Consider the following 10,738-nt stretch of genomic DNA (forward strand, 5'->3'; position numbering starts at 1 on the left):
AATTACAATAAGAAACTATTTAATTATTATTTATTGGCATAAAAAAAATATATTTATTGAATAAAAATTAATTTATCACTAGCTTGTTTGGCATTTTAACACTCCTTTAATTTGGGCTTGACAAAAATTTACGTTTTACTCCTTATTATATATATATATTTATGTATATATATTTATTTATGTATTGATTTCTATGAGAAAATAATTCATAAATATATTTATTTATTTATGATTTTAATTTAAAATTTTTATTTCTTTTATAATTATATATTATTTTATTATTAATTATTAAGGATAGTTTAAAATATTGACATTAAAATCAAATACTTCTAGATAAAAGCATAATGTCATTTTATGGGATGTACAAGATTACGTAAATAATAGATGCTTATACTATTATAGAATTAACTAAAACTTTTATAAAAATCTTTATAAAGGATTAATTTTAAAAAATATAAATTTATTGTCTTATATAGTTAACATTAGAATTTTCTCTCTCTAAAGAATAACCATAAGAAATATCTATAAAAAATTAAGTAAATGAGATGATTTTATAGAAAAGATGAGATTGGTAAAACATTATATTGTTAAATTATTAAAAGAGAAATGAGTTTTTTTTTTTATTTTTATTTTTATCAACTTTAAGTCATATATAAATTTTTATATTTCTTTTAAAAAAATCAATTAGAAAATTAAGAAAAAAGAAGAAGAATTGAAATAAATTATTATTAAAATGTCACTATCTTATAAATTCATATATGAATTATAATAAAAATATAATATTATGAAAAAATCAATGTAAGTTACTATTAAAATTTTATTATCTTTTACATTTAGAGTTTGGATTCATTTTTTCACTTTAATACGAAGAAGACTAATAGAGTTATGGTTGTCAAACCCCTTTTTATATTTTTGTATAATCAATTTAATCCAAATTTGACTTTTATAGATATATAAAATAAAAATTTATATACAAAATAAGTTATTTTAATGTAATATTTTTTTAATTTTTTTTATACTTTAATTTAGAATATTGACATTGAAATAAATTACTTACAAATAAAGACATGAGATGATTTTATGGGAACAACAAAAGTAGGTAAGTAATAAATGTTTATACTATTAACTAAAATTATTTTATTTGTACATTCGCAATTTGGATTGATTTTTATCCTTAAATAACATAAGGAGGAAGACTAATAAAACTAGGGTTATCACGGTAACTAAATTTTTTATTTTTGCATCATATAATCAATTTAACATCGATGGTAAGAGTGGTAGGAATGATGGCTTCAGCATCAGCATCAATCCAGAAGTCTAAATCTCAGTAAGAGTGACAGCGATGATGGCTTCAACATCAATAGTGGCAATCTACCCTCCTACTAAAACTCCACCATGACTCGATTAGTAACACCATCAAGAGTAGTAACATGATCTTCAGTAGCTAGCTACACAAGCAATTTCCATTGATTGAGCCTTTTCACCCTTCATCACTTCTGTCTTATCAACTACCTGATGATCTTTAGGTCCAAGCATTGACTCCCAATGAGAAGAATCTGAGTCTACCTCAATAATAATAACTGAGTCAACTTCCTTTGCATGCTGCTCTTGCTCTCTAGTCTAATTAGTACCTTCTTGATGCTCTTCCTCTTCTCATCTTCTTCTTCAGCTTCTTCCTTAGCTTGCACCTCATTAACATCAGCAGTAACAACATCTGGAATTCCCCCCACCTGAAGGTCTATATCAAATGAAGGAACCTCATGTCCTTTCCTTTAGCGATAAGAGCTTCACACAGTCAGTTAACAGCTCTATGGCCTGTCCATCCTTTGCATAAATTGGAGCTTTACTTACATAAAATATGGAATATCTCCTGAAGATAAAGTGGGGACAGTAGAAATAGTCGAAGGACCTTGTGTAGAACTTGTGACTAAAGGTACATGAGCAACTGCCTCTTCAACTATTCTGACCATCTGCCTCATCCTTTTCTTTGTACTTCTTTCCATGAAAATTCTGTAAAATTTCCAAGCTTCCACTTTGTAAAATTTTGTAGCGTCATATTTTTCCTCATTCCCACTGAATTTAAAACTCTTTCTAATTGAATAGCCAGTGAAAAACTTGGACAATGCCAATGCATACTTCTTGCTGTGAGAAGTCTTGTTTTCATTCACTTTTTCCACAATATATAAAAACGTATCCACCATCAATACATGAGATCACCATCCCCCCTTACATAAACAATACAATTCCTCTAAAGGAAAACCTCTCCTTTCTGTGACATGTCTATAAGGAGAGAAATTGGTTCTATACACCTGATCCACAAACCATAGCTCCTGTGATGCCTCTAGTCTTCTGGCAGTTGTGGGAGAGCTAAAACCACAAGGCACTGAAGTGGCCACCATCCTCTGGGAAGTAGGGTTAGTGTAAGGTAGAAAATTTCCTCCTTAAGATGGCATTGTAGGCAACCCAAAAGCCTATGCCAAAGATTTTTCAGTGATCATCCCCTCTCTTTCATTAATGGAAAAATGTAACACAGATTTTCCAGGGGCTCTCCTCTCAAAGATAGCATAAAAATCTCTCACCACAATAGGATAAACATAATCTATGGAATACACCATAGGCTCTATCCCATATCTCCTCATTAGCTCCATTGAACTCATTGTCTCTGGAAAAGTAATGTATTCATCAGGCACCAAATAATCACTGTCTGCCAATAAGAATGCATTCCGGTTTCCTTTAGACTGGTAACTACAGCTTTTCCCTTCTTTTTTTCTGTCAATTTCTTTGGCTAAACTTTTTCTATTTCTTTATCCTTCTTCTCATCTCTTTTAGCTTTCTTTATAGCTTCCTCTGGAGTCATTTCAGTTCCAGGCTCTTTCTTCTGTCTGTTCATAGTCTCTTTATTTGGCTTCTTACTTGGTGTGGTTACTGCCACATTCTTCTCCATAGGAGACTTCCCTTTCAAAGGAGATTTATCCTCAGATTGCACCTCTTTTTCTTTCCACTTTTTATTCTTCACAGCTTGTAGTGATTGTTCACTAGCTATCATCAGTCTAGGTGATCCATCAATAATGATTCTTCCTATCTGCTCAATGACAGGTTGTACATCAATCCTTTTCATAGTTGGGGCATCTAAATCTGAATCAGTGGATTCAGATTCGTAGACCATTAGTGCCTAACCCTTATCTTTATCCTTTTTTTCATTCTGCATTTTCAGAGTGCAAACAAAAATCCGAAAACATATTACAAACAAGCTTGACATTTCCAAAAACAGTATATATTCATTCAGAGTCAACAGATATTCATAGAAAATAATTAAGGCATATTAATGAAGAAAGGATACAAATGGCAGAGTTCATCCAAACATTCATTCAAAGACGCAAAATCTATCCAGAAGGATCATTGCACATGCATATGTTAACTTTGATATATCCATGTACAGATTCTCAAACAAACATCTGTTATAGTAAATATAAGGGGTGCAAGTTAAAAACACTCCAAAATTCAATTTTAAGCACTGCAAGATGACAAGTAGGAAAAAGCGCGACTATAATATTTAGGTACAAATCAAGTAGACAGCAGCACATAGTAACTATAAGGGGTGCAAATAAATCCTATAGTTGCAGCCACGTGTAAACATGGGACTAGAGGGTGTGAAACTGTAGCTGCGACCATGTATTTTCTTCTACTAAAGGTTCTATTAGCTGCAGCTTCTCGTGGCCATGACTACAAGGGTGTGATGAATAGGAAACTTAAAAATATATTGTTTATACACACGTGATTTGAAATTCATTTCTATGGTGAAAAAATTTATTAAAATATAATTATGTGAAGAAAAGAAACAATAGTAATTGTGAACCCATTTTTATTTATAAATTTCTGTTATTAATTAGTTCACTATTTGAGTTTCAAACTATTATTTAAAGAATACTAGACTCGTTAATAAATTCAATGCATGAAGTTTTGTTTTATTTAAAGTTTATTTATCTAGTGAAAAAAAAAAATTTTAAATTGGTTTTATGTATAAGAAAAAAAATAGTCATTTTTGACAATTTTTTGTCAAAAAATTTCTAATATTAATTTGATCACTATTTGAGTTTCAAGTTATTTATAAAAATTATTAGTTATTAGCAAATCTAAGCATCAAGTCTTGCTTGATTTGGACTTTATTTGGGTAGTGAATTTTTTTTTTTTTGCAAAAATATGATTATATGTAAAGAAGAAACTAGTCCAAGTCATTCAAAATAAATCCTAATTTATGACTTTATAATGTTATTGGGTTCCATGATTAGTAATTAAATTGGGTTTTAACTTTCAAATTATTTTTACAAATTAATAAATTTTATATATAAAGTGTAATTTGATTTTGAATTTATTTATTTAATGGAAAGTTTTTATTAAGGTAAAGGAAATGTTGAAGGAGTCAATGTTTTTGTTATGGATCTGTTGGGTTGTCCTAGTCTCAAGGTTATCTATTTTTTTGTTCTTTTGATTTGTTGCAAAACATGGTTGAATTTACGTAGTTTATAGGAGTTAGTCTTTACATGGTTCATGGTCTTAGCTAGTGGTTAAAAGTAGTGGATTAGAGGTCTTTATTTTCTTAGCAATTTCCCATTGGTGTACTGCCTCTTTAAAAGGCTATTTGGTTGATGAGAGAAGATCATCAAAAGTAATTTTCTCTTCCAACTTTTCTATACATTTTTTAGCTTAATCAATTTTTTGTACTCTTCCAAGATTTTTCCTCTACTTGTAATAGTGGTATCAGAGCTGGTTGAAAATTGAGAAAGTGAGAAAAGTTAAGAGCCAAAATAAAAAGAAAGGACGTGAGATAAAGAGAATTTTAGTAGCAGTTCTTATTTCACTTTATTTTGTTTTTGCAACAGCAACAGTAAGGGATAGCCTCTAAAAACTTTGTCTAACTTATAATCCCATACTTTGATGGTCACTATATATGACCATTGGAGCATGTTGATGGAGAAATCCTTTAAGGTCTAAGGAGTATTGGCAGGTTGTCTTTGACAGAGTAGCAGAATCGACAAATAATTTGTAGATAGAGTACACGGACTTTTCAAGGCTTGAGCACTTGTCCTAAGGGGGTCATGGTATGTTTGTCTTCAAACCCTAGTGCCCATGACCAACTAATTGGTACTCATATATTGACATTGTGCTTGTTATAAAAGCTAAGAACCAGTTAGCACTCTGAGGAAATAAAAATCTAAGAAATTGTACCTTGTTCTAAAGAGATTGGGGAGAAACCTTAAAGGGTAAGTGGCCTTTCATCATCCTCAATACCTAGTGTCTTGGGAAGAATCTTAGGAGTTGTCAATTGATCTTTACTAAGCTACATAGAAGGAGCTTTCCTAGGATGGACATGTGAAATAAAAAAAGAAAAAAGAAAATAGATATGAAAAACAATGGAATGAAAAAGCAGAAAATGAGATAAAATGGCGCTCTTCCAAAACTAGTCATGAACAGTTTATCTTAGGTAGAGGAAGGAAATTCTTAAAATAGGTGCTCCATGAGGATGCTCTTAAGCTAACATTTGAGTTTTGTTAGGAAATCACTTGTGAAGTTGATGTCGAAGAGACTAATGGATTCTAAACATTGAGGCATGCTTTTGTATACATTTATATGGTGAGTGAATCTTTTTGGAGTTATGCTATTTGACTATGAGCTTATTCTTGAAGGGATAATATGTTTTCAGTAACTGAATTTATTGAAGCTAATTCATGCTATTTAGTAGTTGTTGTCTTAATTGCTTAGGAGTTTTACTCTTTATTTATTTCTAGAGACCAACAAAATTTAGGTTGGGGAGGAAATGATTTGTGCTTTAAGTCATGGGTTTTTTCTATTCCCTAAATGGTAGATTCTATAATGAAAAAGAACGTAAACTACTCTCTTCAGTTTATATATATGCTAGTACCTAACTGGTCTGAGTTCTTCAATTTCATGTCCAATGGAGAAATTAAAGTTAAGGTCAATCTCAGGAGATTAATAATTGGCTCTGGTTTCAGAGATATGAATATGCTCTAGCTTGACATTCTTGAAGTGGATTAGCAGAGTGGGATTCTCTACTCAGCTGATTGCCTTTTCACTGAGTTCCAAGGATCAATAGGAGATCGTGGATTTGTTGACATTCTCATTCTGAGAGCAACTGCATCAGTATCATACATGTTTGCCAGTTGGCAATATAAAATTGGTATTTTGGTTCATATTTTCTACAACCTGAAAGCCACTATCACTACCACCAACTATATGAATAGGCATCAATTCTTCAGGACGATGAAGAAGGTAGAGCATATCACTAGCTCAAATGGAGGAATGTGGTCCCATAATTCTTTAGGAAATAAGTATCTAGAAACAGGTAAAAAGAACCAAGAATCTTGAAAGACTTCTTTCATCTTGTTCATGTTGCCTAAAGGACAACCTGTGGGCCTTTGAATTATGTATTGAAACTATCAAGTCAACTGGAATAGATTCATTTCTGAAGCTGCAGGGTTTATGGTCAACCATATACCAAACCCAAAGTTCTTCAGTAGTCTATTGAGAAAATCCCATTTGGAACCTAACCATGAGAAAGTCCCAGGTTTGTTTAAGGCTGGGCTGAACCTATGTGCAACCTTCTGTCTTCTGGGACCTTCTCTAACTATAGTTTCATCAACACAACACAGCTAGCCTTGTCCCAGCTACTAAGGCTGGGTAAAACTATTCTGAATTATTGTTCCATGCATATCTTGTTTGTGAATGATCTCCACTAGGATCGACTCTTAAGTATGTACCGATCAAGAATCAAATCTTGTTTGTGAATTATTGCTCCATACATTCGCCTGACCGTTGGATGGGTGAAGAGGCAATGCAGATACTTGTCCTATATTCCCATAGGTATCAAACTTCAGTGCAGTAGTTGACACATTGACTACCTTTCTGAGGTTAGGACAAGATAAACTCATTAGTGGATGGAGAATAGAAGACCATATACTAATTTATGTGGTTCAGAATTTGAATAAAGATCATGATAATAAGTGCGAGATTCGCGCATCTTTGGAGTGTTTCAAGTTGCAGCTAGATTGCCTATATAAAGAGCATGGAGGTTTATAATTTCCAGTATCAGCAACAAAGAGCAGGTGTGAATTATAGAGAGTAAATAGGGAAGTTGTCAACCTCCCTCAAAGGCTTCCAATTTTCCTGGCTAATTATCAAGGTAAGAAAGTTGGAAGCCGGTGGGGGACCTTGAAAGCTTACCCCAGAATCAATATTACTCATCTGGTTATTTGGTATCAGTTTCCCTGATCATTAGGAAGACAGTAAGATTGATTTCAGGTGAGATGTTTCCCCTTCTTCTCAAAAAAACTGCAAACTTTTTAGAGATTTATGCTTATGGTATTTTAAGATCCCGTTTGATAGTAATTTTAAGAAGTGTTTATAATATTTTTAACACTTAAAAATTAGTATCATTCAAGTGTGAGAAAGGTTAAAAACGTTTTCTAAAATCACTATCAAACGCAATTAATCTAAATCATTTATTAGAAAATAGATTTGGGATAAGGTGGAAAACTCTTAGTACCACATTATTACCAATCTTATTTCATTGCTCCTTTCACCCACACCCTCAAGAGTGTCATCACTAGTTATAGGGCATTTTTATCCTATCAACTAATGATCAGGGTTTATGAAGCATTTTAAACACTGCCTTATTATGCAATTATTTAGAACCATACCTTCTATGGATGATCCCACAATTTTGATAGGGTGTTGTTTGGTTTTTGGGGTAAGTGAGGAGAGAAAAAAATAAATTAAATTTTGGAGTTTATGTTCTTACATTTGGCATTATGTTTTAATTGGTATTATTAATAGAAAAATATTTAAGGACATATAGTGGAATTTGATTAGTTGTTTGTTTGATCTATGGGAGAAACGAGGAGATAAGAAAATAAAATTAGATTTTGGGGTATATTCTTATTCTTACATTTCGCATGAAAGTATAATTTTTTTTCTTCTCTAGTTTCTCCATGTTTGAAATTGGTGTTTTATTAGAAAAAATGAATTTAAGTTGAGTTTTGACCAATTGTTGTTTGATTTCTAGGAAAGGGAGGGAGACTAGAAGAAAGAAGGATTTTGAAGCTTTCATTTTAAGTAATGCTAATTTTACATTTTTTAGGCAAACAAAGAATTTCTATAGGTGATATAAATTCCTTATTTGGTTGCTGAGAAAACAGAGGGAAGGAAGAAACAACATATATACATTTTGGAGCTTATTTTCTTGTCCTATTCTTGTTCTTACATTTTCCAAGCAAGCAAAAAGGGTGTATTTTTATCTGGGCAATAGAAGTTCATCCTTTTTGTTTTTTTTTTAATGTTTATTTTGTTGTAACAAGTTCAACTGGAGTTAAAAAGGAGGTGTTTTGTGTGCAATCCTGCACATGTTTTGAGCTCTCTAAGAATTTTGTGGCCTCTTTGTGCGATTAGTATTGGAAATGAGTTAATTATATTATGCTTTGTTTGGATGGGGAAAACTACAAGAGAAACAAAGCAAATATTTTCCTGAGTTCTAGGGCTTGTTTGTTGTCTTAGTTTTCAAAAGATGAGAAGTTTTTCCTTCCTTGACTAAGGTGTTTGTTTTGATAATCATAAGTGTTGAACTTTTTTTCTTTTGTTTTTTTATCAGGTTTTGCAAGTTGAGGGATTTCTCATTCTTTTCTTGTAATCTCTTATTTTTAAAGAATATGTTTTTGTTTTTGATAAAAAGTTCATAATTGTTGAAAAAAAATGTGAAAATCCCTACAATCCATTTAGTGCATTTGATCTATGTAAATAGATTTAATAGCTCCTTTTTCCTTTGAAAGCTCAAACTCTAGTGTCTCTTCTTAAGATTTTTCCTTTTTATTATTTAAACTTCTCTTTTTTAAATTATTTATACATTTACAATATCAAGTTAGTTGAACAAAACATTCAATTTTTCTATAACTCAACCAAACATGTTTTTGTTGTTTTCGAGAACAAAAACTATTTTCCATAATTTAGTTCCTAAACACAACTTTTTTTTTTTTTTTTTTTCTGAAAACACAAAAAACTGTTCTTAAAAACTATTTTTCATAATAGTTTTCAAAGACACCAATCAAACAAACCCTAATATTTTGACTTTAAGCAAGAAGAGTACCAATCTCCACATTTTGTAATTTAATATCTAGGAGTTGCTAGAAACTTTTGCTCTGATATTTACAATCAACCCTTGAGAAATTGAGATCTATTTGGTTACCACATGACTCAGGAGGTTTATTAGGATTTGGATTAAGGTTGTTATGGTTGATAGCATTGACTTATCCTCATGCATAATTGGCTTTGCTTGCATCTATTGACTTATTGTCATACATAATTGCCTTTGTTTGCTAGAAAATTTTGCTGTAATATTTATAATCAACCAGTGAGAAATTGAGATCTATTTGGTTACATGTCTCTGGAAGTTTATTAGGAATGGGATTAAAGTTGCTATAGTTAATAACATTGACTTATCCTCATGCATAATTGGCTTTGCTTGCTAAACACTTTTGCTCTGATATTTATAATTAATCCTTGAGAAATTGAGATCTATTTGGTTACCACATGGCTCAGGAGGTTTATTTGGAATTGGATTAAAGTTGCTATAACTGATAACATTGACTTATCCTCATGCATAATTAGCTTTGCTTGCATCTAATTTTTGTAAGTTAAATATTTTTTCATGTTGAAAAGTTGGGTGCATAGTTGCCTTTCAAATATATTTGAATAAATAAAAAATTTGATAAAGCTAGAAAGGGTAGGCAAAAGGAAATAAGAGGTTATATAATACACCATGGAATAATTAAAATATTCAATAAAATATTTTTTTAAATCCCCAAATTTAGGTTTCATATCCACATGGAAAGTTGTCAGAAACAACTTTAATGTAAAAAAAATTTAAGAAAAATTACAAAAAATTATGTAAATGTGAAATGGAATAGTTATTTTAAAAATATGTTTACTACAAATGGAGTTAGAAAGAAAAATTATTGTAGTTACAACAATAAATTGCTATCAGGTTTTTAAAAAACTCAAATTATTAGGATATAAATCAAACAAAAACATAGTGAATGAGGACAAAAATTACATATTTAGTTATATTCATTATACTCAAATATATCAATAAATTGTTTAATATTAAAAATTTCTATTTATTATTTAAGAATACAAAATAATATTTGAGTTGAAAGAAGATTTTTGTATTTCTTTTCTTTTTATCTCATTTATGTAGAATAAAAATGGTAAACCTTACAGTGGGGGCTACTTGTGGCATGTCTCATAAAGTTGTTATCTATATTTTTTTTCTCTCTTGGTTTGTTGAGGAGAAAGGACTATATCTAGTATTGCATCCCTATCTAATAGGAATAATAAACTTCCTTTACCCATATTGAAAATCAATCAAATTTGATGACTGTTTGAGAATCATATATATATTAAACAATATGAAAAACCATAAATGTAGGTGAAAGTAGGCCAAGAAGGTGATGACCTATATATGACCACAAAGACAATATAATTATTTTGCAATTTTTAATAATAACACAATTCCACCACAACTTGAAATTATTATACAAGAGAGACCAACTTTACTATAAAATTATAGAGAAGCAAATTGGAAAATGTGTACACAGCCACATCTAATCAACATGAAGCATTTTTTTTATTGGAAACTAATAGTCAATTATGAGTAGAAATTTTAATTTAT

The 10,738-nt window shown here is 30.7% G+C and overlaps 1 long non-coding RNA gene across 1 annotated transcript; it reads left to right on the forward strand.

Moving 5' to 3' along the window:
• The first annotated feature begins 7,128 nt into the window (after window positions 1-7,128).
• On the forward strand, window positions 7,129-8,337 carry LOC109121812 (uncharacterized). Its single transcript, XR_002029070.2, has 2 exons — window positions 7,129-7,317; window positions 8,081-8,337. It is a non-coding gene; the product is annotated as an uncharacterized LOC109121812 (long non-coding RNA).
• The last annotated feature ends 2,401 nt before the right edge of the window (window positions 8,338-10,738 follow it).

The sequence above is a fragment of the Vitis vinifera genome, chromosome 19 (genome assembly GCF_030704535.1).
Source record: "Vitis vinifera cultivar Pinot Noir 40024 chromosome 19, ASM3070453v1".
NCBI lineage: Eukaryota > Viridiplantae > Streptophyta > Magnoliopsida > Vitales > Vitaceae > Vitis > Vitis vinifera.